The 20066-nt window shown below is 54.2% G+C and overlaps 1 protein-coding gene across 6 annotated transcripts in view; it reads left to right on the forward strand.

Moving 5' to 3' along the window:
• The window catches only part of LOC134519808 (ankyrin repeat and fibronectin type-III domain-containing protein 1-like), a 262952-nt gene that overhangs the window by 85168 nt on the left and 157718 nt on the right, over positions 1–20066 (forward strand). The gene's annotated exons all lie outside the window — the stretch shown is intronic.

The raw sequence follows: 20066 nt of genomic DNA on the forward strand, positions 1-20066 counted from the left end.
TTGGAAACAGGTGAGAGCATCAGTACAAAGGGAGCGGAGGGGGGAATTGGGTGCCTGTGCAACCCAAAGTGCTGCTGAGAGCTGCCGGCCGAGGCAGTGGCGCTCACCTTGCCGTAGGCTTCAGACAGACTCATCTTTGGAGACCGCTCAAAGTGGCTAACTTTCCTCTATCCCGGAGCTGGGGCCAATCCCCCTGCCAGGTGGCACACGCTTGTGCTGCTTCTGGTGTCCCCTGGGCTGTGTCACTGCTGTAGGGGGTGGTTTGGGGGGCTCGCTCTCTTCTGCTTGTGCTTGGATGGATCACTGAACGTAGTTGCTCCTTTTCTCCCCGGGAGGACGGTTCTGACGTCGGCAGTGTGTTGATGCTTTTCCATGCACAGCAGCAGCAGATGCCTGTGAGGGGTGAGTCTGGGGGAGCTGGTCACGACCCTGCTGCTGCCAGTGGCTCCCATGAACCATCTCTTTGGGAGCTGCTGCCTTGGACTCAGGAAGCAGGTGAAAGCCTCAGGGACGGAGACAAGCAGAAGTGGGATGGGGTGTCCGGTGAGCGGCTGAAAGACACGTTGGAGGTGTTTAAGATGAGGCTGTCCTGCTGTGGGGTAAGGCATGGACTTCTGTATCTGCCTTTCGGCCTGGGTCTGCAGCCCACCTGGCTGTGCCCAGGAGAGCGGGAAGGAGAGGAGGTCACTGAGATGTTGGGGACCATTCCTCTTTCGAATGGGGTCTTTCAGTATCTCCACGGGACCTGTCCCCCACAGCCTGCAGCGGAGATGGGCACAGAGGGCGTGGAAGGATGTGGCCTCTCAGCCCAAGCAGCGTCCTGGTACCTGCAGAGTGGTGGGCTCTGCCCTTCCCCCTGGGGCAATCCCTGGCCCCCCCTCCATGGGCCCAGCCTGCTGCCCGCTCCACGCCGTGCTGGCAGCTCTCTCTCTGTGCTGGCTGCAGCTGCTTTGCTTTGTTTTCTGACTTCACAAGTTTGTGGGGACATTTAACTTTCCTTGGTGTACCCGTGGAGCTGATTGTCACCCGACAAGGAACCGAGCAGGATTTTTGTAGGGTGGGTTTTTTTTTATTATTTTTTTTTTTTTTTACTTTCCTATGCTATTTCGTGTTTGTTCCAACTAAAAGATGTTGTTGCTGTAGGCTTGGTCATGGGCTATGACCTTGTGAGACTTCCTGAGAAAAGCAGACTCATCCTACCTGGAAAGGGCGTCAGTGGAGGCTTCAGGGCAGCTGAGCCGGCAGCTCGTTAGCTGAGACTGTGGCTGGTAGGGGACCAGTATTCCCCACACAGCTAGGCAGCCTGGTTTGTAAGTTCAAAGTAAAGGTCTTGCCAAGCTGGGGAAGTGATTTCCAAGAACAGGTAGTTGGTGCGGGGCTCCACGTCCTCCCAAGGTTTGGTAATTACTCTCCATCTCCGTGCTGGAGGCGTTGCAGTTTCCCCCGGGGTCGTGCCGTGCCCTGGCCCCCAGTGCGATGCCCGGTGGAGAGACTGGTGCCAGGTGAGAGCCGCTCTCCCCATGCGCGGTGGAGCGTTTACAGGAGAGAACATGATTTGCCTTTTCCACAGTGGCTCATCTGGGACCTTTTAAGAAAGTCCATATTTAAAGCTTGATTCATTTTTCCGGGCTGTTGCACTTCCCCAGCTCGTAACGTTGGGTTTCTGGCTTTGCTCTTTCCACGCTGACAGTCGGAGCTGCCTTTGCCTGGTGCTGCAGCTGCTCGGCTTTCTATTCTGTGAATTGCTGGGAGTGAGGGGAGAGGCTCCTGAGGCAGGGGCTTTTTGGGGGGGGTGGCCGGGCCCCTGCCCTGTCAGGGAGGATGGAGACGGGGCAGAGCTATTGCCTGTGTGCATCCTGTGCCCTGCAGCTGTCTTGCATCCAGTTGATTAGGCTCTCTGCCTAATGAAGGCATTGGCCATGGGCATCTAAGCTTCTCCAAGGGAGAATTTATTGTAGCTCATCTGAAAGCGTTCGAGGCTTGCCTCCCTGCACCCCTGGGGTGCGGCATGCTGGAGCACTGCCCGTGTTGCCGAGGCATCTTTCCGCTTTCCTGCCGGAGCAGAGGCAGCACCTGTGAATCCTGCTCCGGACCCGATCCCCAGGAGCGGCTGCCCTTCCCGTGTCTGCCGGGGGTGAGCACGCTTGCCTTCCTCGCACAGCGTGGTGCAGGGCGGATGTCCCCCGGCCACGTAGCTGGTGGCATGCGTCTGCGGTCCCACTGCTGGCATGTGATGGATCTGCACATACAGATTACTTGAATTTGCATAATTTGAATTTTAAATGAATTCCAATTTCTATGATTGTCAGAACAAGTTTTCTTTCTAATAAGCCTTTCCTTTTAACTCCTCTAAGGCTTGTAACGCTGGCGATGTTTCTGCCTTGGAGAAGGAGGAGCATTTGATTACTTTTGACATCTGTCTCTCACACGGATCCCCTGCCTTGCCCCAGTGGGTCCAGTGGGTCCGTGCTGTGAGGGAGGTGGCAGCCAGGGCTGGGGCTGTGCTCTGAGACCTTGTGCGTGTTGTTTTGGGTCGCTCGGTGATGGACAAGGGACTGCTTTGAGTTTTATGCCCAGCTAGATCTGTGCTGCCTCCGAGACAGGCAGCAAGGAGCAGGGATGGGACCTTCTGCAGTGTCCCTTGCCCGGGGGCAGGAGGAGGGCGACGATGGCTGTGTTACAGGCTGTGGTGAAACTTCTTGTCTTCGTAGGAGCCTTGGTCATTAAAGGCAAAATTAACCCTATTAAACTCAGTAATTAGCCTTATGGAACATTAAAGGAGGTCACCCAGGACTGAGTCACTCTCTGCGGTGACTGCTGGGACAGTCTGCATGTTACAATAGGGCTCTGAATTAATTTTTTGCTCTTTGCCCCTGGGGACTTCGAAATCCTCTGTATCTAGGCCAGTTGTTCTGGTGCTGCCCGCTGATGTTTTGATGTTAGGAGGAAACCTAGGAAGCTGACGACGCTGATCCTGCTGCTCCCCAGAGAGGAAGAGCCAGCGGTGCCCCGGGCTCCCAGCGTGCTGGCCATGGATGGGTCATTGGGCTGATTTGCAGCAGGTGTCTGTCCTGGCTCTTCTGCTCCGCTGAGATGAAGTACTGCTCTTTGTGCCTCAGGGAGGAGGTGGCCGGCGTGCGCAGGGGAGACGGGGAGCAGCGGGTGGCCTTCTCCTGCTACAGCAGCTGCTCCAGCGCTGCCGTCCCTCACGCTGCCACAGCTGGCTTGATGCTTCTGCTTGCTTTGGTTCCTGCGTCTTTCAAGTAGGTGAGAGTCAAAGTTGTGTTCTTACCTGGCTGTGTCCTCCTGCACCAATTTATTTTATTTTTTAAATTATTATTATAATTTTTTGTACGGTGTTTTTTTTCCTGTTATGAAATGTTTGTGCCCTCCAGGAAAGACTTCGAGCCCTGTTTGTTTTGGGAGCTCTGCAGATGAGTTGAGCAGAGGTAATCCTTGCTTTAGCAAACCCGGAATGAAGGAGGAAAGGCTAACTGGGATGGTAGAGCCTGGGAACAGGAGGCGGTGAGGAGACAAACTTGCTTTGTGGCAGAAACCTGATCAAACCTGGTGCTTGCTGGTTACTAACAGTGCCTGGGCCTGTAGAAGGAGGCAAGCGCTGGCTGCCGTGTACCCATCCATGTTTTCCTGTTCCTATGGATTCTGGATATCAGTCCAGAAACTCCTGATGGGCACTGCGGTGATGTTGGGAGCTGGGTCTGCGCGGAAGCTGCCTCGCCCAGAGCAGTACTGGTCTGTGGGATGTGACTCTCCCGGTCTGGGTTGTTGGTGCCAGGTGTTGGTTTCTGCTTAGTGAGACCCATCCCTGCATGATCCCGAGGGTTTGGTCTTGTTCTGAAGGGCGCGCAGGGACTCACCGAGTCTGTCGGTGTGGTCTGTCAGCTCCTATGCGCAGGCAGTGCCCGAGACTCTGCCGTGACGCTTACAGTGACAGCAATGTCAGGCTCAGCCCTGCTGTAATCCCACCGGTGCTGGTGAAATCACACTGGTGGTAACGCTCTCCTGCTTGCTTTGTATTATTTGGTTGTGTTCTGCTACTGCTGTCTCTCACCCGACTTCAGAAAATGTTAGCAAACAGCCAGTCGATGCTTGTTTGTGCCCTGTAGTTCAGTGTAATCAAAAAAAAAAAAAAACCACAGATAAAAAAAGATAAAAAAAGAGGCTGGAGCTGTACAAGAGGCAGGTCAACTGTGTTTCAGGAAGAGGTGGAGTAGCGTGACGAGTGTTATGCTGGATCTACGCACACACTGCCCTCCGTTTTGCAAAGCACAATTGCAGCGACTGCCTTAAGGAGGTAAAGGCAGAGGTAGATGAAGGGTACAAGCTGTGTATCATCTAATTGTGCCCAGCCCCACCTTGGAAGATTGCTCACTTTGCTGACTATTGTTCATTGATGAGTAGTTAAAAAAAAAAAAAGGAACTCAATAAATAATGTGAGACTTCAGCCAGATAGTGGCTTATTCACTGGAGAGCAGGCAGCGGAGCAGTCTCTGGGAGCAGGCACCGAGTGGGAGATGCTGCCTGTGAAACACTTGGCTTCGCAAATTAGTGCGGGAGGGAACCAACACAAAAACACCACCACCAAAATGTACCCGGCTCATTTCTTTGATGACTGTGGTTTTAATGACAATGGGAGCTTGTAGTGTCCCAGCAAGTGCTTCATGGTGCCTGTAGTGAAAGCAGCAATGGCCTGGGAAGAGGAGGGTGTGCTGTGGGTCTGCTCTTAGCATCCCCATGCAAAGGAAATAACAGAACTGTAGGGGTTGGAAGGGACCTTTGAAGATCACCCAGTCCAACCCCCTGCCAGAGCAGGGTCACCCAGAGCAGGTGGCACAGGAATACGTCCAGGCGGGTTTGGAATGTCTCCAGAGACGGAGACTCCACCACCTCTCTGGGCAGCCTGTGCCAGGGCTCTGCCACCCTCACAGCAAAGAAGTTCCTCCTCATGGTTAGGTGGAATTTCCCGTGTTCCAGTTTGTGCCCGTTGCCCCTTGTCATGTCACCGGGCACCACTGAGAAGAGTCTGGCCCCATCCTCCTGACACCCGCCCTTTAGATATTGATGAGCATTGGTGAGATCCCCTCTCGGTCTGCTCTTTTCCAGCTGAACAGCCCCAGGGTTCTCAGCCTTTCCCCAGCAGAGAGGTGTTCCAGGCTCCTGATCATCTTCATAGCCTCCTCTGGACTCTCTCCAGCAGTTCCCTGTCCTTCTTGAACCGGAGAGCCCAGAACTGGACCCAGTACTGCAGATTTGGCCTCCCCAGGGCAGAGCAGAGGGGGAGGATGACCTCCATTGACCTGCTGGCCACGCTCTTTTTAATTCTCCCCAGGAGACCATTGGCCTTCTGGGCCACAAGGGCATGTTGCTGGACCATGGTCAGCTTGTTGTCCACCAGGTCCTTCTCTGCAGAGCTGCTCTCCAGTAGGTCAGGTCGGCCCCTAAGCTGTACCGCTGCATGGGGTTATTCCTCCTCATGTGTAGGACCCTACACTTGCCTTTGTTGAACTTCATGAGGTTCCTCTCTGCCCAACTCTCTAGCCTGCCCAAGTCTTGCTGTGTGGTGGCACAGCCTTCTGGTGTGAAAATGTGAAATGATTCCCGTGGGGAGGAATTAGAGGGGGCAGCTTCGTGCGGACCACTCAAAGCCAGGCTGATAGAGGGGGGGTTCCTGGTGGTGTAAGTGGACAACGTGATATATCCGACTCTTCCACAGCCAAACTGGGAGCAGGTACCTGGGACAAACAGTGTAAACCGAGCAAACTGGGACAGATATGCCTACGGCTGCTGTTTGGGATCAAGGACGTGCAGGCAGTGCTTCGTGCTCACCATACGGACTAAAGCGGCCCCGGGATGCTGTGCACGTTCAGTGCTGGCAAAAATGATCCTATGTGCTGCTCACCACAGGGAGACGCTGCTGCTGTGTTTGGTGGGGGTGGAGGGGCTCGTCGGGTGCCAGGGCATCTTCTGAGGATGAGTCCTGCTCAACTAAGGTTGGTTTTTGGCCAGCCATGCTGGTTCCCCTCCCTGCTGGAGCCCCCTGAGCCTGGCACCCGACTCCCATCTCAGCGTTGGCAGGTCTCTGAGCCGCGGGGCACGCGCAGGGCAGCAGGATCCAGGAGCAGCAGTGGTTATTTTTGTCAGAATCTGGGTTAGATGGAGCATTACATGCCTCCTGCTCACCTCCGCCATGGGCTATTTCACGCTCGGCTGTGTTTCTGCTGTTAGGATGGGGAAAAATCCCCCAGTGCAATCTAGGAATTTATTCTGCACCTTGGGCATTTAAAATCAAATTTTGGTTACTCTGGTGCTTATGAATGTAAATGCCTTTGAGAGCTTGGCTGAGACAGGTGCGAGATGAGCAAATAGTTATCTTTTTTGCTTCCACTTCTTCTGAAACCTGCTGCCTGGGCTCTGCCAGCCCTTCCTCGCCATCCTGCCCATGGCAACATGAACTGCTTGGGAGCAGGATCATCCCCCTTTGTGCAGTGAAGTTTTTGCCATCCTCTCCTGATGGATGGAGGTTTGTTCTGTTCTTCCCCTCCCACCCCCAGCCTTTCCCAGGGCTTTCTGTGTGCGTTGGGCAGCTTCATCCAAAGAGTTGAGCATCTCAGAGGTGTTGCTACAGCGCAGCAGGGGGGATGGCTGTGTGGGGAAGGCATGGAGGGATGTAGACTCACTCAGCCTTAGTGCCAAACCTCCTTCCTTGCCATTGTATGCGTGGAGAAGAGTGGCTCTGGGCACACTGGGATGGTTTATTGGGTGCTGAACATCCCTGGGATGTTTAGCGATCCCCTGCCGGTGCAAAGGCGACTGTGATGGTTGGAAGGGGGAGTTTTGTTTGATGTCACCCAACGTGCCCCCAGTTATGGAGGAATCTGCAGGTGGGTTTTGGTGGGATGTATAAAGATGTATTTTGTCTATTTTAAATGTCTGAAATATGCAGCTTGTTCAAAGTCTCGTTTTTCTGGAGATACATCTGTATGAACGTCAGACTAATATTGCCGATATTGGTTTTTTTGGGTTTTTTTTTGTTTGTTTGTTTGGGGGTTTTTTGTGTGTGTGTATGGTTGGACTCGATGATCTCAAAGGTCCTTGCTAACCATGAAGATTCTATGATTCTATGATATTCCCGAACCGTACTTGGCTGCTACTTTGTGCTTCCCTTCCTCACCTCCTCGTCCTTTCTGCGGTCAGTGGGGAACTTGTCTGTAAGAATAGGAAAAAGAAAATTAAATCCAAACATCACACAGAGCCAGATGGCCAGAAACCCTGACAACCCGCGGAGACGGCTCTGGGCTGCGGTGCTTGTAGAGTTGGTTCCCTGGAACTCGTGTAGTTCCTGACCCTGCCCGGGATTCGCCTGGTTTCCCCTCTTTTCCCTTCGGGGACTGTGTGTTTGTGGCTGGGATGGGGCTGTGGTGTTTGCCTTGTGGCAGCTCAGCTCTGCCCCGTCTTCAGCTCCCCGTGAGGGTGGGTCTGTGCGTGTTTTAATTGTTCGCTGCCTCGGAGTGGGGCCGGGGGGAGGCATGCGGACTTACGGGGTGGGGAAAGCACTTGCCACTCAACAGCTGGCCTGCTGGGACGATTTACAGCCCCGCAGGAGAGTGAGGGGATGCATGAGTGCCGCCAGCCAGCGTGACGTTTCGCAGCAAGCCGCAAACAGGCAAGAGACAGCATTTCGTTTTCCTTTCAGAAAATACCGGCTCAGCCATATATTCTCCTGCCGGTGCAGGCATTAGGTGAGCTGGGGACAGCCTGGGACCTGCCTGTGTCACGTTTCGGCTATCAGGGTGTCTTTCTGTGTCCAGTTCTGGGCTCCCCGGTTCAAGAGAGACAGGGAACTGCTGGAGAGGGGACAGCAAAGGGCTACCAAGATGATGAGGGGACTGGAACACCTCTCTTATGAAGAAAGGCTGAGGGATTTGGGTCTCTTCAGTCTGGAAAAAAGACAGCTGAGGGGGGACCTTATCAACACTTATAAATACTGAAAGGGTGGGTGTCAGGAGGATGGGGCCAGGCTCTTTTCAGTGGTGCCCAGCGACAGGACAAGGGGTAACGGGCACAAACTTGAGCATAGGAAGTTCCACCTAACCATGAGGAGGAACTTCTTTGCTGTGAGGGTGGCAGAGCCCTGGCACAGGCTGCCCAGAGAGGTGGTGGAGTCTCCGTCTCTGGAGACATTCCAAACCCGCCTGGACGCACGTGTTCCTGTGCCACCTGCTCTGGGTGACCCTGCTCTGGCAGGGGGTTGGACTGGGTGATCTCCAGAGGTCCCTTCCAACCCTATGGTTCTGTGATTCTATGGTGCTCTCGGCTGTCTGGGGGGTGCCCACGCCAGCCTGCCAGGATGGCTGTAGGAGCCTTTGCCTGTCTGTTTGTGGCCAAAGCTGTCACGTTAGCCTGGAAAGATTAAAAGCTCCAACATCAATGCTGTCAATAGCAGAGAAGATCCTGGGTGAGAGCAGCACTCCACGGGCGGAGGTTTAATGGCATTGCGAAGGGGCAGCTGGTGACACCCTCAGTGCTCAGCTCCACCATGTGCGGTATCTGGTCAGTGCTGACGCGTGACACGCAGCAGGTTCCCAAACGCTTGCAAACACTCTTCTCCCCTGCGCTCTGCAAACCCTTGGTGCCCGGCCCTTCGCAGCCTTCCTCCTCTCGCAGCAAAGAGCCTTGTTGCACCCATGGGGCTGGGGGGTGTGGATGCCAACTGGTTGGATAAAGAGTTTTCAGCCCCGCTGGGGTGCCCCAGCTTCCACCAGCCAATGCCTACTGGTCCTGGGGACCCACAGGCAGAACTGGAGCGTGTGCTCCCTCTCAGACAGAAGGAGCAGGAATTCTGGTGTTAGAGAGATTTTTCCAGTTCTGTGAAGGGAAATCACTCGGCAATTGTCTCTTAAACCTGTTTGTTGATATTTATTAATTGTTTAATACAGGGCAAACCACATCGCATTTGTAAATCGCCTGTGGGAAGCCTGTTTGTTGTAAGCGATGTGAGACCTGCTGTTGGGCAGCCTTTCAGGGGATGAAGAGTACAGGGCTTTAAAATAAATAGACAGGAGCTGTGGGCCCCTGTGCTTGAATCTGGGAGGTGTTTATTGCCGAGGGACAGACTTTGGTTTTGACTTGAACACTGCCGTTTTGCAGGTTGGATACTAGTGTGAACTATATATCATTTTCTAGGGCTCTTATAAGAGAGGATGCAGGCTGGCTCTGGTCCTAACTTGCGCCTGTCCAAGTAACTTATGCGAACTGCTAGGAAATAACCTGTAGATTCAAATTGTAATAACCACAATCAAAACCCACCACGATTTCCCTGCAAACCCGCAGTGTTTGCTCCCTCTGCTGGCACTGCGTTGGGAAGGAGCGGCCTGGGTCCGGCCCTGTAGGGTGATGGGGATGCTGGCGGAGCGCAGGCTGGCTCAGGCGGTGGCAGAGGGAGCATCCGACGAGCTGGTGGAGAGAAAAAGCGGCGACTTCCCAGTGTTAGCATTTTGCTTCTGGGCAAGGAGCATCAAGTGCAGGGAAAGCAGCAGGGCTAAGGAGGAGGAGAGCGGAGTCCTTTGCCAACTTCCAATTTTACTCTGCTTCTCCGAGCTAGACTAAAAACGTGCACTGTGTCCTTTGGTATTTGAAGTTTGTGTGAAAGAAGAAAACTACAGTGACTGAAAATAAGCGAGAGATTATTTTGTGAGCCGGAGTATTCCTCCTCTGCGGCAGGGCCAGTGGCTCGCAATGTGAAACCTGAACAAGTTTTCTCGTTGGTGCTGCAGCCCGGGCTGGGGTCTCAGCAGTACGGGGTGGGCTGGGGATGCTCTGGGCTGCAGGCAGCACTGGACCCAGCTGCGTGGAACAACAAATGCTTCTGGATGGCTCCGTCTTGCTGAGCACAGAAAGGCTTGTGCTGGCAGGTCCTGTGCCAGTTTCTGGTCAGGGTGCGGCCGTGCCTCTCCCCGGCACGGCTTCTCCGCCTGCTTTTGGCTGGTTGTCCCCTCCCAACAGCTGAGTGTGATGGTGACAGCGGCCACACGTCTGCTGCCTGGGTACTTCCTGGCCTCTGCATCCAGCCAGAGAGGTCCTGGCTGCCAGCGTTGTTCCTCTTAGTCCCAAAGCACGCAGTCTGGTATTTTTTGTCATCCTGATGTCTTTTTCTTCTCACTTCTGGGCTCTGTGGTTTGCCAGCAAGAATGGCTTCGTGATTGTGGGTCCCCGGATCCCTGGTCACCGCTCAGACCGGGCGTAGTAAATTACATCCTCTGCTCATCGCCAGGCCTCCTGGTCCTCCTATGGACCTCTTTTGTTTCCCTTTGTAGATCTGCTCTCTCTCTCGAGCCCTCCCTGTTGCTTTCCCAGACACCAGACAGCAAATCTGGTTGCTGTAGTCCGTTCTCTTACAGTCAGAGCTCACGGTCTGCAGGTGTTTGGGCCTTCTCTGTCTGAGGAAGGCAGGTCCCCCAGGTTCATGAGCAAATGGTGGAGCTCTTTGCAAATGTAATCCCCAAAATGCCTTCGTTAGCAACTGGAGAGTGCCAATGAGGGAAGTATTTTGACAGCCTGAGGTTTAAATCCTTCAGAGTACTTTCCCTGCAAGCAAATCCATGCAGGGAGGTGCTTGTGCCTGAATAAGCCCTTTTGGACATCGTTGTGTCTTCGTGTAGACCCAAGGATGTGGCAAGTGGATTCAGCTGCAGAAGGGAGCAATTCAGTGCAGTGTCTGTCTGTAGGTGGCACTTCGTGTGTGCTGGGTGCCGTGAAGCCTCGCTGGGTGCAGCCTGCCTGGGGAAGCACAGGATAAATCAGCTCGCTTTTTCCGTTAGAAGCCGTGGGGGCTCCGAGAGACGCCGGGTGGTGTCGGGGCATGGGTGCAGTAGCAGTTGCGTGCTGCAAGAGGTCTCTGCAGCACTGTGCTTCGCTGCACCAGTACCCACCGCAGAGCAGAGGCTCCTCAGGCTGCTGGGACTTTTCTTCCCCCATCTCTGGAAGAAGGGCTTCCTTTTACCTGTCCATTCCCTCACTGGAGAGGTCAGGGTTCTCCTGAGCCTCCAAATCCTCACAGTCTCCCCGCTCCTCCTTGCACCTGGGAGCCTGGGGAAAACTGCCAGAGCTCCCCAAGTGCGTCAGGGGGTTGCCATGTCCGAACGTGGGGTCATGTCTCATCGGTCATTGTTAACGAGCGCTGTTGGGGTTCTGTGCTCTCCTGTGCAGCTGCACCTGGAGCTGAGGCTCTTTGCTGCCATTTGCTTTCCAGCGTGAGCTGTGACAGTGGGGAGAGTGCCAGGACGTGGCCCTGGTGCCAGCCTGGAATGTGCTCATCCTGCCGCAGGTGCTCAGGGGCCCAGCACCTGATGTTGGCCTCGCTGCCTTTGCTGAACCTCAACAAAGGAGCAAGTGGCTTTGGGGGATGTGGTTACAGACCAGAAACTGTACCCGAACAGAGCTTTTTCTCACCCAAAGGCTGCCATACCTGCCCCTCCTGTGTCTGCAGCTTCTGTGGGAGCTTGGCAGTGGCAGACCCAGTCCTCAGCCCTGGCCCTTCCCTGTGCCAGCAGCTGCCCTGGTGGTGCGATGTGGCAGGACAACTGCCACCCTGCTTCATGGGCCGCTGGCACGTATTGGTGGAGGTGATGTGTCTAACTTGTGTTGCCGTGTGTCTCCTTCCCCCTCTGTGCCTGTGCATCGGTGCCTGCCCCAGCACATGGGAATGCACTGGGCACCGTGAGGTCTCTCTGGGCACCGACTGGAGCTGGTTCAGCTCCTTGGGCAAGGGTGACCGTAGAAGGCAGAAGGTCTGGTGTGGATGTCTCTCCAGCCTTCTGAAGAGGGGTAGGGGCTGGGGAGAGCTCGCTGCCATCACCAGAGTCCTTGGCAGGCTCTCCGCAGGGGCTCTCGCTCGCCAAGAGGCTCGCGGTGACGTCTGAAACCTCCCAAGGAGCGTAGCAAAGCGGAGGTTCGGAGAAGCTGGCAGTGATCTCAAAGGGGACGTCGGAGGTTGAAGATTAAGCGGAGCATTTCCGGTGGGAACAAGACGATGTCTGGGGTCGGGTGTCACCTCGCTTTGACGGCAACAACAGCCCTGCTGCTGTTGGGAAGGATGGAAAAAGAAAGGATCCTGAAACCTAAGAGCTGTTTTGCTATTTACTTTGGTTCTGTTTTTACTCCAAGAATAGAAACAAAGACGATGGATTTGCATCACCAGGAGCAACTTGAGGAGGGAGGAGGAAGCGGTGGGGCCTCATTAGCAGCAGGAATGTGCTGGCGAGAGGAGGGCCCCAGTGACAGGGGAGGCGGTTTGACCTGGGGGTTCCTATTAGCATTTTGTTCATCTCACTTCTCCCTCCTTGTGTTTTATTTTTTTTAATGACTAGTTTGCAAGCGTCAGAAAGCCGAGCCTTATCTCTAAGAGGGAGCGTTTGCAGAGGCAGAAATAACCTTCAACAGAGAGTAAGGTGCCTTTGGAGGCTGCCCCGCTTGCATAGTTGGGTCTTGATCTCTTGGAAAGAAAAGGGGATTTATCTCTTTCTGCACTGACTATTTAGAGGTCTTTGCCTGTCACATGCAGAAAGCTGTTTTTCCTCCCTGCCACTGCAGGCGCATCTCCAGTCAGAGCCTGGTCACGCTGGAGGACTAAGAGTAGCTGCAGAGGATGGTGATGGGGTGGCTGGATGGCCCACAGCGGTGAGACCTTCAGCCTTGCGGATCCTCGCCCTGCAGGAGGAGGGCTAGGGGGAGGCAGGGCTGGGCTGAAGAGGGGTGGGCTGCATGCTTTGGCTGCGGAGCTCTTGACACCTCCTTCCATGGCAAGAGGTGTGCTTGCTGCCAGCCTGCGGAATCTGTCCTTGCTGAAGACTCCAAGCAGCTCAGGAGAAGGCTGAACTGGGGCCCAGGACTGACTGGCAGGGGAGTAGAAAGGCAGAGTTACGCTTTTGTGGGTGTGAGATCTTCCCTCTGTTTTCTTTAGCTGTTACAGAGGTGGCTTTCCCAGGTAGACAGAATATCTTCTCTGAGATGCCCAGCTACCAGCATCTTCAACGTCTGGATCTTCCTGACGGCACAAACGTCCTGCCTCGTGAAAAGTTTCAGGGCTTCTGGATGCTTGGAGGAAAGCAGTTATGAAACTGCTATTCTGGAAGAACCCCATGTGCACCCCATTTCCCTGGGGGTTGGTGGGGTCTTGACACTCTTGCCTGAGCCCCTGTTATCTCCTGGAGAAGGAGAGGGAGGAAAGTGATTGCTGGAGGGGACAAGGTATGGAGCTTCATGTGGGGAAGCTCCTAGGGACATTGATAGGGCCATGCTGGACCTGGATCCTCATTCAGCTCCACCTGCATTCAACTACGGCAATAACTTTGTGATGAGGAGGAGCCACGTGTGTCTGTGGTATACCAGGGCTGGAGGGGAGCGCGTGCCGAGTCTGATTTTGGTTCATGCTGCTTCCCCTCTGGCGAGGATCTTTCCCCTTCAGTAGTTGGCCTCTGTGTTTTTATGGGTGGGTTCCTCTTTAAAGCTTGAAAATCAACAGCAAATCCAGGCCACAGCCCAGCTGTTTCATGCAGTTTCTTGTTAAATGATCATTTACTGTTCCTTGTGGCCATTTAAGGTACTTCTGGTGAGCATCTGTGATGCTGACTCTGGAGCAATAGGTGCAGCGGCTGCTCAGGTGGTAGGACAGGGCATTGGCTGCCCAAAAAGGAGAGCAAATAGAGTCCTAGTGCCTGGTGTTGGCTTGAGAGGGGATTCATTTTGACTTGCAGGCCTTTGCTTGGGGTAAAAAGCTACCGGCTCCTCTGCACTGAGATGAAGCCTTGTGATGCTCCAGGAGGAACATAAGGAACCACACAGCTTCCTTGGGAGATTTTCTGTTGTTAACCCCGTTCTCGCACATGGGCAGGATTTAGGGCAGGAAGCAGGAGGTGTGTTGGAGATTTCCAGTGGGGCTTCAGGTGAATCCGGCCTTTCCCCCAGACCTCTGGCTGGTCTGCTGTGGGGGATGTCTGGGTCTGTTGTGCTGTTGTCAAGTGTCTCAGGGTGACAATATTAGTTGTCTGACACGGCATTCCTAACCTTTCTGCATCAAGCCCATGAGGAGGCACCTTCTCGGGTAGGCGCAGGCCTTTCTACCATCTTCCACCTCCTTCCTGAGAGATGCCATTGGCACCAAAGAGCCATTTGATGTGATTGCGCATGGCCTGATAAATCAGCATTGTCACATGAGAAGCCAAGTGGAGGACACTGCAAGTCTTCAGCTTGAGTGTTGCTGATGACTGAATTAAATAACTGGAGCATCTTCGGACATTGCCTGCTTCAAGTCCTCCTCATGCCTGTTCGATGGGACATAACCGAGCTGAAACCGGCTGCAGCTGAGCACTGCGCCGATGGGAGCTTTGTTAGTCGGGCATGTTCTCCCGGGGCTCATACGCTGATTTAACGCCTGCAGGGTAAAACAAACTGTTTGTAGTTCCTGACATGTACAGCAGATCAAAGTGTTTTTCTGTCCTACCCGTGGCCGTAGGCATCTGTAGATGATACAACTGAGCTTAACCAGCAGTGTTGCTCGACCTCCCTCTGTCCAGCTGTGCGTATGTGGCAGGGTCCTGCTTTTGGATTCCGTTTTATTGCGTATACGTGGGGACTGGGAATGCTGAGCTCTGGCCATCTGTCTGTTTGGGCTAGATTTTCATGGGAATCCTTCGAAACTGTAAAGTGGTGAAATAGATACGCCCCAGCACGTATACCCGTGGGGTATTGACGGTCCCGTTCATTTTTGTTAGTTGCTTTCAGTTTTACAAGGGCGAGCCTGCTCTTTTGAGGCCTGCAGCACTTGAGACGGCGATAGCCACGGCTTTGCCCGGTGTCGGGTTCATCCTGTGCCCCAGAGCCCTCCGTTGCTGCGGCGTGCTCCCCTCGTGGGAGCAGGCCCGGCTCTGCCAGCGAGCAGTGCTGGTCAGGCTGGGCAGCGTTTGGCACTCACAGAGCCCCCCGGTGCTTTTCCTTCCCGCTGGGGCGACTGCGGTTGGGTTGGGTTTGTGCTCCTTGTTTTCTTGGGTTTGTTCAGCCTGGAGAAGAGAAGGCTCCGGGGAGACCTTGGAGCCTCTTCCAGTCCCTAAAGGGGCTCCAGGAAAGCTGGGGAGGGACTCTGGAGCAGGGAGGGCAGCCGTGGGACGAGGGGGAAGGGTTTTAAACTGGAAGAGGGGAGATTTAGATCATAGAATCATAGAATCATAGAATCATAGGGTTGGAAGGGACCTCTGGAGATCATCTAGTCCAACCCCCCTGCCAGAGCAGGGTCACCTAGAGCAGGTTACACAGGAACACGTCCAGGTGGGTTTTGAATGTCTCCAGAGATGGAGACTCCACCACCTCTCTGGGCAGCCTGTTCCAGTGCTCTGCCACCCTCAGGGTAAAGAAGTTCCTCCTCATGTTTAGGTGGAACTTCCTATGTTCCAGTTTGTGCCCATTGCCTCTTGTCCTGTCCCCGGGCACCACTGAAAAGAGCCTCGCCCCATCGTCCTGACACCCACCCTTTAAGTATTTATAAGCGTTGATAAGGTCACCCCTCAGACGTCTTTTTTCCAGACTGAAGAGACCCAAATCCCTCAGCCTTTCCTCATAAGAGAGGTGTTCCAGTCCCCTAATCATCCTCGTAGCCCTCCGCTGCACCCTTTCCAGCAGTTCCCCGTCCCTCTTGAACCGGGGAGCCCAGAACTGGACACAGTACTCCAGGTGCGGTCTCACCAAGGCAGAGTAGAGGGGGAGGATGACCTCCCTTGACCTGCTGGCCACGCTCCTCTTGATGCACCCCAGGATGCCATTGGCCTTCTTGGCCACAAGGGCACATTGCTGACTCATGGTCATCCTGTTGTCCCCCAGGACTCCCAGGTCTCTTTCCACAGAGCTGCTCTCCAGCAGGTCAGCACCCAACCTGTACTGGTGCATGGGGTTGTTCCTCCCCAGGTGCAGCACCCTACACTTGCCCTTGTTGAACTTCATAAGGTTTCTCTCTGCCCAGATCTCCAACCTGTCCAGGTCTCTCTGTATGGCGGCACAGCCTTCCGGTGTGTCAGCCACCCCACCCAGCTTGGTGTCATCAGCAAACTTGCTGAGGGTGCACTCTATCCCCTCATCCAGGTCATTGATGAATATGTTGAACAGGACTGGACCCAGTACTGACCCCTGGGGAACACCACTCGTCACTGGTCTCCAACTAGACTCTGTGCCCCTAATCACAACCCTCTGAGCTCTATCTTTCAACCAGTTTTCTATCCACCCCACTGTCCATTCATCTAACCCACACTTCCTAAGCTTCCCTATGAGGATGCTGTGGGAGACCGTGTCAAACGCCTTGCTTAAGTCAAGGTAGACCACATCTACCGCCCTCCCCTCATCTATCCATCTAGTCATGCCATCGTAGAAGGCTATCAGGTTAGTCAGACATGATTTCCCCCTGGTGAATCCATGCTGAGTACTTCTGATAGCTTTCCTTTCCTCCACGCGCCTTGAGATGACACCCAGAACGAGCTGTTCCATCATCTTTCCAGGGATGGAGGTGAGGCTGACCGGCCTGTAGTTCCCCGGCTCCTCCTTCTTGCCTTTCTTGAAGACTGGAGTGACATTGGCTTTCCTCCAGTCCGCAGGCACCTCGCCTGTTCTCCAGGACTTTTCAAAGATGATGGAGAGCGGCCCAGCAATGACTTCCGAGGTCATTCCGACTAGATGAGGTATTTTGAAAAAATTTTTCACTCTGAGGGTGGTGAGCCCCTGTCCCAGGTTGCCCAGAGAAGCTGTGGCTGCCCCATCCCTGGAGGTGTTCAAGGGCAGGTTGGAGGGGGCTTGGAGCAACCTGGTGTGGTGGGAGGTGTCCCTGCCCAGGGCAGGGGGTGGCACTGGGTGATCTTTAAGGTCCCTTCCAACCCAAACCAGCCTATGACTCTGTGTGTGTGCACCATCACGGGGCTTGGGTGTCTGTGGAGGACCAAAGCCCAGCAGCCTCCCTTGTAAAAACATTGGGGAAGCCTCAACTGCAAGCGGGAGCTCCAAGTGTGCTGCAAACACTTTATTGGAGAAATTAATGACCAAGCTAAGAAAAGGCAGATTTTTTATCCTGGGAAGGAAATAAATGAGTAAGTTACTGTCACTGAGTGGTGGGCAGACTTCAGACTGTGAGTTTTCTGGGGCAGAAGGAAGGCCAGGAGAGAGGTCTCCTGTTCATCCCACAGGAGACCCAGCACACGGAGACATAAGCTGGGAAGCGGCTCCTTTCTCCACAGCTGGAGCAGGGATGAAGTAACCCCCTCCTTGCCCGTCTTCCCGGCTGCCCCACCAGTAAGCCCGTGCTGGCAGTGATGGAGAGCCTGGCAGAGGGTGGAGGGGACGAGGCTCTGGTTTATTTTAAAACACGGGCGGTGGAGGTCCTCGGCCGCCGTGAGTCGGCATGGGGCCACGGGAGGCTGTGGGGATGGTGTGGCTCAAAGCCTGGTCTAAATATTTTTAATTACCCTGCGTTTGGAGACCTTTCATAAGCAAACCAGTGACAAGCCACCACTTTTTCTGTTGCCAAGGCCTGTGCAGAAAATATTTAGATCAGCAGCAAAGGCAAATAATCTTGGTGTAGGGACTTGAGGGTTTTTATTTTGCAGGTTCTTTTTGCGTAGGCTAGATCTTTATTTATTCTTGGTTTTGTTCAACAGTTCCCATCACACATAAACTTGGGCCCTGTTAATGCACGGGCTTGTCTCCTTTCTCCAGGACCATCCAAGGCCCCCATGAGCATCGCTCCCCCTTCCGAAAAAGTTATTGTTCCTAGAAAGCAGAGCAGCGCTGCTGGAATGTTAATTGGGGGAAGTGAATAACCACCGCTACCCTCTGCCTAACCTTCCCCAGCCCCCTCCTAACGAGCAAATTGAATTTATTTAGGCATTGAAGGTCCTGTCTCTCCCTCCCCTGGGCAGACTGAAGTGTCCATTGTGCAGCTCCGCATTGGGATTTGCTGCCATTTGTTCGAGGAATTTTTTTTTATTTTTTTAAAGAAAGGCAATTTTTAAAGAGGGGGGGCCTGCCCTTCCTCTCTTGCTGCAGGGAGAGATGAGTTGTGGCGTACGGAGGTGGGCAGGGGAGTGGGTTTGTCACCATTGCTGTTCCCAGAGTGACTCGGGCTTTGCACACGGGAGGGGATGTGTGTGTTTTCCCATCTCTCCTTGTCGATCCCATGGAGGAGATGGGGAACACAAAGTCCAGCCCATGTCTGTAGTGGGGAGTAAAATCCACTGCATGTTTCGGGTGCTCAGGGTGCTGCTCCCCACCAGCTCCATGCCCGTCCTGGGGCCTCGCATCCCCGTCCCATCTCTGGCTCAGCCTGGCCAGCGTGGTGGAAGGAGGGCTGTGGTGGGTCTGTGACCCATCCCATGCCAGTGGGAAGAGGTTTTGCCAGTGAGGGAAAGGCTTTGAGGCTGGCCGGGAAAACCTGCTAATGCCGCCACAGCTGACATGGGCCGGGGGGGGGTTGTAGTTTTGCGTCTGCATTTCTCAGTTGGGAGTACTTCATCGTGCGCTGCTCTGCACCCTGTCCCAGTCCCAAGCTGCAGTTTTATGGCCGAGATTACGGTTCCCACAGATGTGCGCAGCTGGCCGAGGAGCCCTGGTTGTGTGGCTGGGCTCCGGGCTGGGCCGGGGGGCTGCCTCCCTCATCAGAGCTCAGACAGCCCGCGGCGTAAAGACCGTGGGTTTGAAGGGCTCAGGTTCGCCTGCAGGCTCGAAGGTGGCTTTGTCCACGCAAGCATTGATATTTTCTGCTTTCCTGGTCACTGGGCTTTGGATTTACCAGCTGAACCCTTGGATGGGTTTTGCTGGTGGCTGTAGGGATGTGGATGTCCCAAAATCAAAACTCAGAATTTTAAGTACAAGCGAGATCGGCTGGTGGAGTGTCTCTGGTGCTGTTTATTTTCACATTGAATTTGTCATACAAGGCCTTCACACTGTTAATTCCCGTCTCTCAGCAGGCTGCTATTGCTTGGCAGGCTGGTTGTCAGCCGCAGGTGTGGGGCTCTCTGGGGAGATGTACATGGCCAAGAGGGGGTCCTGGCACTGCCATAAGGTGCTTCTGCCAAGAGGACCAGGGCTGATGCCCTTAGAAAATCCTGGAGGCTTCAGAGCTGGTGATAATGGAGGGAAGAGGTTACATCTGTCTGCTTCCTTGCAGAATTGGGAATGGGGCTTTTTCTCATGTACACTGAGTTTTATTGCCAGTGTTCTGCATTTGGTGTTGCTTGGTCGTCCCAGGATTGACCTAATGTTTGGAGGGACCCTTGTCTTTATGGTCTTGGGGTGGAGACGGAGGCGAAGCCACGGGGTGTCAGTGGTGGGCTGGACCCAGGACGTGAGTGCTGCTTCCCAGAGCTGGGCTGGGGACAGAGTGAGCACCACATATGTCACTTTGTTGGGACATGCACCTGACGCTGCTCTGACAGTCCCTCCAGCAACAGTGACAGGTGGGGTGGCTTCCCTCCTCCACTGAGATCTCTGTGCAAGAGGGAGTGAGAAATCCCTGGGTGATGCTAAAGCACAAAGTCCCAGGCTGGTGAGGGCAGGGTTTTGCACTGGGAAATATTTTGGTGAGGAAGTGTGAAACTCTCTGGCTCATCATTTCTTGAAGCCTCTGCAGGGCCTCCCTGCTTGTCCCCGTATCTTTCTCTCTAGACCTGCTTTGTCAGGACAGCCGGGGAGACCTTGCTTCTCTCGGTGGGGAGGACTGCAGGGGAAGGTTTATTTTCATTGCTCCACAACCCAGGCATCTTTTTGCAAGCAGAGTAAAATACACAACAGACTCATCCTGTGGAAGAGGACGGATCCCTTCACAGCGTGGGGCAGCTGGAGCACCGGGAGCATCCCTTCTGGAGCAGGAGGGTTGAAGATACATTTGGGACTGCACTGCAGAGAGGAGAAAGGGCAGGGGTGGGATGGGATACTCCCTCTGCGTGAGGGCGGTTTTGGCTTCAAAAAATGCTGGAGAGCAGTTTCTTACAGGGCAGGAATGTGTCTGTGGAACTGACTGC

This window comes from Chroicocephalus ridibundus, chromosome 8 (genome assembly GCF_963924245.1).
Source record: "Chroicocephalus ridibundus chromosome 8, bChrRid1.1, whole genome shotgun sequence".
In the NCBI taxonomy this organism is placed as follows: Eukaryota; Metazoa; Chordata; class Aves; order Charadriiformes; family Laridae; genus Chroicocephalus; species Chroicocephalus ridibundus.